The sequence below is a fragment of the Brassica napus genome, chromosome C9 (genome assembly GCF_020379485.1).
Source record: "Brassica napus cultivar Da-Ae chromosome C9, Da-Ae, whole genome shotgun sequence".
Classification (NCBI taxonomy): domain Eukaryota; kingdom Viridiplantae; phylum Streptophyta; class Magnoliopsida; order Brassicales; family Brassicaceae; genus Brassica; species Brassica napus.
Genome location: NC_063452.1, coordinates 35811383 through 35818542, shown reverse-complemented (window position 1 = coordinate 35818542; position 7160 = coordinate 35811383). Strand labels below are relative to the sequence as shown.

Genomic DNA, 7160 nt, shown 5'->3' with positions numbered 1-7160 from the left:
TGAAGACAGGCCCTATAACGACTACTTCAATCAAATAGTGGATGGGGAAAAGCGCATTGGACCACCAACAAAAGAAGATTGGGAAGCTGTTAATAGGTTAGTGCAGGTCTTAATCATCTTTTACAAAGCTACATTAGTTTTGTCAGCCTCAAATACAGCCTGTGCACATAAACTATATCATGCAATCTACACTGTCACAAGGAACATTAGTTTATTAAGCATAACTCCAGGCCCTGATGAAATATTAAGGTCTAAGGCTGCTGCGATGAATCGGAAATTAGGAAAGTATTGGTCTCCATTTGTTGAGAATGTTGAGATGAATAAGATGATCATTGTCGCTGGTGTTCTTGATCCAAGCAAGAAGATGAAGTTTGTAGTTAAGTGTTTCGAGAAATTGTATGGAGTAGGCAGTGTTGAGGTTACACTTTTGACTAATGAGACAGAAGACATCTTGAGAAGCTTGTTTGATGAGTATAATGAGGCTTCTGGTGGTCAGTCTGTTCATAGTCAGTCTCAGTCTCATGGAACTTCATCTCAGTCCCAAGAACAATTTGTAGAAGAAGTATCTCAGCAAACCGTACTTGGGAATGGACTAGCTTATGAAAGCAAGAGTGACATCTACTTTGAGCTTGTGAATGAAGCAGGGGTTCAAGAAAAAACAGATGAGCTGGATATGTATTTGAAAGAGAGTGTGGAGTACCCAAAATTAATTGATGGTACTGAGTATGATGTACTCTCATGGTGGAAGCTTAACAGTCCTAAGTTTCCAGTTCTCTCAAGAGTAGCCAGAGATGTACTTGCAATGCAAGTGTCTTCAGTAGCTTCCGAATCAGCCTTCAGCACAAGTGGGCGTGTCTTAGACCCAAGCAGAAGCTGCTTGACACATTTTATGATAGAAGTCTTGATGTGCACAGAGCAGTGGCTCAAATGTGAGATTAAATTCAAAGGAAAAGGAGTCATAAAGAAGGAACAAATGCTTTCTGAGTTAGAGAATCAAGATGAGCTTATGAGAGGTAATCAAGTCTACTAGCTTTATTTACTTTATGCATTTTACTTTATGCATTTTACTTTGGATTACTAATCCTGACTTCTTTCATTTTTATTTTGTAGAATTTGAACCTATTTTCAAAAAGGTCTAGTAAGTGTTTTGTGCTTGTATTTATCAAATTTGAACCTATTTTTTGCTCTCGAGTATCATTCTCTTATACATTATTTATTGCTAATGTTCAGATGATCTGATGACGTTTGGATTTTGGAGTCTTGGACGTTGGACTTGGTCTGGAACTTCATTGCTTCAGTTGCAAACAGGCTTTTATTTTTATGTTTTTGGATTGATGATCACTTCTCTGTTCTGTTGTTTTATCTTTGATAATTGATACTTTGATACTTGAGTGTTGAGAGTATGATATTATGATCTCTGTTTTTCTTTTGTGTGTTTTGAATGGCAACTTGATCAGGTTTTATATTTATTAGTTATGATTATGGTAATATGGTTACTGCACTACTGCAGGTTTTCAGATTGTATTTTGTTATGGTTATTGCTCGTTTTCAAAATTTCAGGTTTGGCGGTCGGGTAAAATTAAAGATTCATGGGTACAAGTAGATCTGAAACACATATTTTAGACCCAAAAATATATAGAACCGACCCGAAAAAATCAGGAACCGACCCGAAAATGTGCCATCTACCCGAACATGGACCCGAGATACTTGGACCCGACCCGAAACATTAAAGAACCGAAAACAATTCGGGTATTAATGGGTACAAGAAAAATGGACCCGAACCGACCCGGACCCGACAAGACCCAACCCGGAACCGACCCGAATTTTTAAAAGTACCTATGTGGGTCCAAATCTCCAGGACCCGAAGGACCCGGACCCGAAAAGACCCGACCCGAACCCGACCCGAGGACCCGGATGCCCAGGCCTAAGACAAATCAAAAATGAGCTCTTCTCTAATCTGTTAAAGCCTTTAAATCAAAGCAAACCTCTTTTTTTTTACCGCACAGTTCATACAAAGCCAGAACTCCGAGCTCACCTCAGTTAGAACCTTCCTTTGTGACTTGCATCTCATCTATCTCTCATGCCTCATCTCTGAACAACCTCCATCTTCTCTCTTCTCTCTCGCTAGACTTCAAATCCATACAATGTCAACAAAAACAAGAACAAAAAAAAAAAAATTCAAATTCAAAAACACAGGGAAAAGAGACAGAGAGTAGGAGAGAGGATAAAGAGGTGCAGAGGGTTAGAGGCTCCTTTTTAGAAAATCAGAGATTAATATATATATTCTATACGAATTGATTTTTTTAATGTAATATATATTTTAAATATTTGTAAGAACTAATAAATATTTACATGTTTACAAAACCATAAAATATTTTTTTTCTTTACACAAACCATCAAAACCTATCAAACATACTATCAATCTACCACTAATAACCCTTCACAGTCATCCATAACATCTCTGCTCTTCCACCACCATCAAGCTTCTCGTCTATCTCTCTTCCCTCGCTTCTGAACCAACTCCATCTATCTTCTTCCAGTATCACCAAAGGTATAAGAAATCACCAAAGGACTTAGCCTCTGTCTTCTTCCAGTGTCAAGCTCTCCATGAAGCTACCACCAAAAAAATAAAAGAAACATAAGCCATTCATACGACAACTCCAAATTCAATAATCTGGAACACAGCTCATGTCAGATTCATTAGTACCTTCGCCTTTTCAGATCACCTACACTTGAGAAACCAGTAATTCAGTGGAAACAACACTTAGACTCTGAATGGGAAAAGCGGATCAAGCGTTGCGGATCAAGCGGATCAAGTGGATCGAGCGGAACAAGAGTGGATCTAGCGGATCTAGTGGTTCAAGTGTGGATCAAGCGGATCTAGCGGTCCAAAATATTTGTTTGAATGGTGAAAGTGGATAAAAAGCGGTCTAGAACACTGTAAAAATTTAAAATAATTATATACAATTTGTATTAGTAATTTTTTAATTAAAACTAATTATTAAATAATATGTTTCCATCAATATAATTTTTATACAAAATATAAAATAATTTAAACATAATCTAATTAATTTAGAAAACTAGTTATCTTTGATTCATTAAAGATACTTTATAAATAAAAATGTATTTACATAATTAATTAAAAATATTTATTTTTTGTTTGATTTTCAGATTTATTTTTAAAATTCTGTACAAATATATTTTGTTTATTAAATTAATAAATATATAAAATAATTTAAATTTTATACTTATATTTAACTAATATATAAAATGTTAAAAGATGTCTTTAGATTGAATAAATTGAGTAAGTAAAAATTACATGTATTTAAACTGTAATATAGTGAGTAAGTGGGGGAAATCATGTTTACTAGTATAGATAAATAAAACAATTATTTTCTTGGAAATGAAGAGAAATTAGTTTTATTTAAAACATAGAAAAGAAATTAAAAAAAATCCAAGTTAAAAATACAATGAGTTAAAAGGTAGTAACAGAAAACAGTTTACTTGTAAAAAAAAAACAGAAAAGAGTTTACTTATTGTTTTATTATTTTAAATAGTTGAATTTGCTGTGTTAAAAAAAAATAGTTGATTTGCAAGTGAAAAGCAGAAGAAACACTCGATACACTCCAAATATGCTGAATTGTTACTGTACATTGCGAACCATATTTTTTGTTCACAGATTTGAACCACTAGTGGTTCATAAATAATTTATTAATTTTAAACCTGAACCACTTTATGATTGTGATTGCATGATGAATGGAGAATACAAAAGCAGTTCCCCCGTTATGATGTGCGAACTGTCTTTTTACCGCTCTCCATTCTTTGCCTTAGTGCCCGAAAGTGATCCCTTCTCGCTTAAAAAACCCACCACTGTACCACAAGAAGAAGTTTCAACACATACACCAAAAGCATCGAGCTTTGCTTCTCAATTATAGAGATAAGGGTTAATGTATAAACCTGTAGGAATTCCGAGTCATTTAGAGCCACGGCCAAATCCTTTGATAAACTGTTCTCTATCCCGGGAAACGCGCAACGCAAAGTCTTTTCACGGAGAAGAAATAGATGCGTTTGTTTAGGCAGAGAAAGAACATCAATCACTTAAGCTCTAGCAGATTTACCAGCCAAAACACCAGACCTGCCATTCCAAACTAACCATTACTCAGAGAGAATCCAAATCCTCATTTACAAAACAATAAGCTAAAACTTGGTAACCTGAAGCAATGCTTTTAGATGTGGTAAAAGAACTGCCACTGGTGAGCGCCTCGTGCTTCTTTCTCGATGTAGAGAGAACAAGAAACAGAAGTGAGAGACAGAGAGCTGAATGGTGATTATGATGAGCGTGTGGTGGTGGCGACTCTGGTGAAGACGGATCTAAGAAGCGATGGTGGTGGTGGTGCTGGTGACACGGTGTCAAAAGGAGTGTGGTGGTGAAGCTTCAATCAACGGTGGTTAGAGATCAAATCTGAGAATGTGAGGAAGCGAATCGAAACAAATAAGATTGAAAAACAATGATAAGATTAAAATCAAAGAAACGTGGAGAGGGAAAGAAAGAGAAGAAGATCGGTGAGACTTAGACCATGATTAACTAGGGTTCGTATGGTGAGATTTTTAGCGGAATATAAGAAACCGTCTCTTAACTTTTAACTAGAAAAGCTAAGAACCGGATCTTAAATAGCGGAACATAAGAAACCGTCTCTTAACTTTTAACTAAAAAAGCTAAGAACCGGCTCTTAATTATTTAAGATCCGGTTCTTAGCTTTTTTAGTTAAAATTTAAGAAACGGTTTCTTATATTCCGCTAAGAACTCCATCCTAAGAACTTCCATTAATCATGCTCTTAGATCTGCAGAGAGAGAAAGAAACGTGGAGAGGAGTTGATTTGTGTGTCCAATCAGAAACAATTCCAAAATAATCTGGGCCATTGATTAAATTGTGATCAATGGTCTACGATCCTCACCTTTATTTTTTCAACCAATAGGAAAAAAGTACCAGGATAGATAGAAGAGTGGTTTTGGGCTTTTGATCCAAATAAATTAATGGCTCTCAAAAAACAATATAAATTGTCTTCTTATTAATTTATTGTTATTATAAAAATTGTCTAAACTTTCAATAATTTTATGGAAAAAAACAATCCAAATAAGAGTAATTATATTTTATTATAATTTTACGGTATAGAATTTGAGATTAAGTTTTGAAAATAGATTTGATATAGTTTAAGTTTAAAATGTTATATATGATTAGGTATATATTAGAGTTTTGGGGTTTAGGGTTTGAAGGGTTTGGAGTTAAATTTTGAGGTCTAGAATTTGAAGTATGGTATAAGGTATGGGGTTAAGTTTTGGGATTTAGAGTTTGAAGTACACCAAATATATAAACTATTATATATATAATGAAAGGTGATCCACACCTTTGTGAAATGAATCAAGAAAAATAAAATCATTTGTGATTAGGGTTAAGGGTTTGACATTAAAATTATAAAACTAGAATTGAAAGATTATTAGATTTATGTTATAGTTTTAAAAGATAAGATTTATGACTTGGTATGTAGGGTTTAAGCTTGGGGGCTATGGTATAATATTTAGGGTGAAGTTTCGAATTTAAGAATTAAAAATGTAGAGCTTAAAGTTTGGATTATGGATCAAAAGTAAAATTTAAAATAAAATTTGAAAAATTAGATTGTACTTTATATTTAAGATTTAGTGTTTTAAGTTTTAAAATATAAATCTGACCTAAACCCTAAACATAAACCCTAACCCTAAACCCTAAATTTAAACTTATGGTTATAATTTAGGGGTTATAGTTTTATGGGCTGCAGCTTTGTTATATTTTGGGGGTTACAAGTTATTATATATTATTTATAGTTTATGGTTAATGATTTGGATTTACATTTAGTTAACTTAAATTTTAAGTTCGTTTCATAGTGTAAAATATTTTTTGAGAAAAAAAACAGTGTAAAACCTTTCGGCTGTTGTAAATGAAGTGTTGGAGAAATATTTCTGTTATCATTACTGTCGACCAGAAGGTCCATATATATACAAGGTATTAGACCGTCATAAGGTCATGTTTATCCTAACAAGATAAGGATAAGGATAAACACTATGTTACAGATATACATGGAATATATACTAGATAAACACATAGTCTCTGGTTGTCTTTATTATGTTCCGGATTGGGCCTGCAGTACGGGCTGGTCCATGGTCGATCATCATTTGGTTTATAACACTCCCCCTTGATCGACACATCCGGTACAGGTTCGTTGCATGCTTAATGTTGCCTCATTAAAACCTCTCCTGAAAAACCCCAAAACCAATGTGGCAAAATGGGAAACCAAGGACAGGAAAAAGAGTACAACACATGAACTCCCCCAGATGAATGCATCACTGTAGTAGACGCATTCCCATCTGGTATCCGAGTCTTCTTGAACGTTGAAGTTGCCTATGACTTGGTGAAGATGATCAGCTGGATTCTCCTTGAATGAACTTGTAAGTCTTGGACGTTGGTATGTCTTTTGGAACTCCATTAAGATGTGGTCAGGATGTACATCTTTGCTGCTGATCACTCCATGTCTTGGTTGAACTGATGGTGCTTCAAACGGTGCTCGGATGGACTTTATAATCTGCAATAAAACTTTACTTGCAGGTCCTTTTTCATGTCCCACGGATTCTCTTTGGTTATATGGCTTTCCCAAAACGTGGACATTCAATATATATTGAGTCATAGACCCAGAACACATACGAACAACTTTACTTCATATCTTTCGTTCATTCGGACTTATATCTCTTCGTATGTGCCAATGGCTTTATCCATTGTAACCAATCATTCTTTATTTTCTTTTGTCGATCCATGTTGAGCTATAGACCTTGTCTATATTCGTTCATAATCATGAGTGTCTAAGGTCATACCATCAATAATTATTTGCTGCAATGAAACTCATCACACAATGAATTCGCAGTCATACACTCATGTCCTTTGTACATGGTTATCGATCTTTTCTTGCTTTAGCAATGCTTATAATCATTAAGCCACGACCAGACATCCTTCTGGTCACTATCCTGGTTTATGGTTCTCACTTAGACGTGCTGACTTAATCATACACACACACACGGCTATGATTTTTCTACAGACTTTCCATATGTAAAACATAGCCTGTTTAATCAATCG

The 7160-nt window shown here is 34.7% G+C and overlaps 1 long non-coding RNA gene across 1 annotated transcript; it reads right to left on the bottom strand.

The window, feature by feature from the left end:
• Window positions 1-3604: 3604 nt before the first annotated feature.
• LOC111212414 lies at window positions 3605-6776 on the bottom strand. Its single transcript, XR_002662960.2, has 3 exons — window positions 4213-6776; window positions 3958-4135; window positions 3605-3870 (listed from the first exon to the last, which is right to left on the bottom strand). It is a non-coding gene; the product is annotated as an uncharacterized LOC111212414 (long non-coding RNA).
• Window positions 6777-7160: the final 384 nt, after the last annotated feature.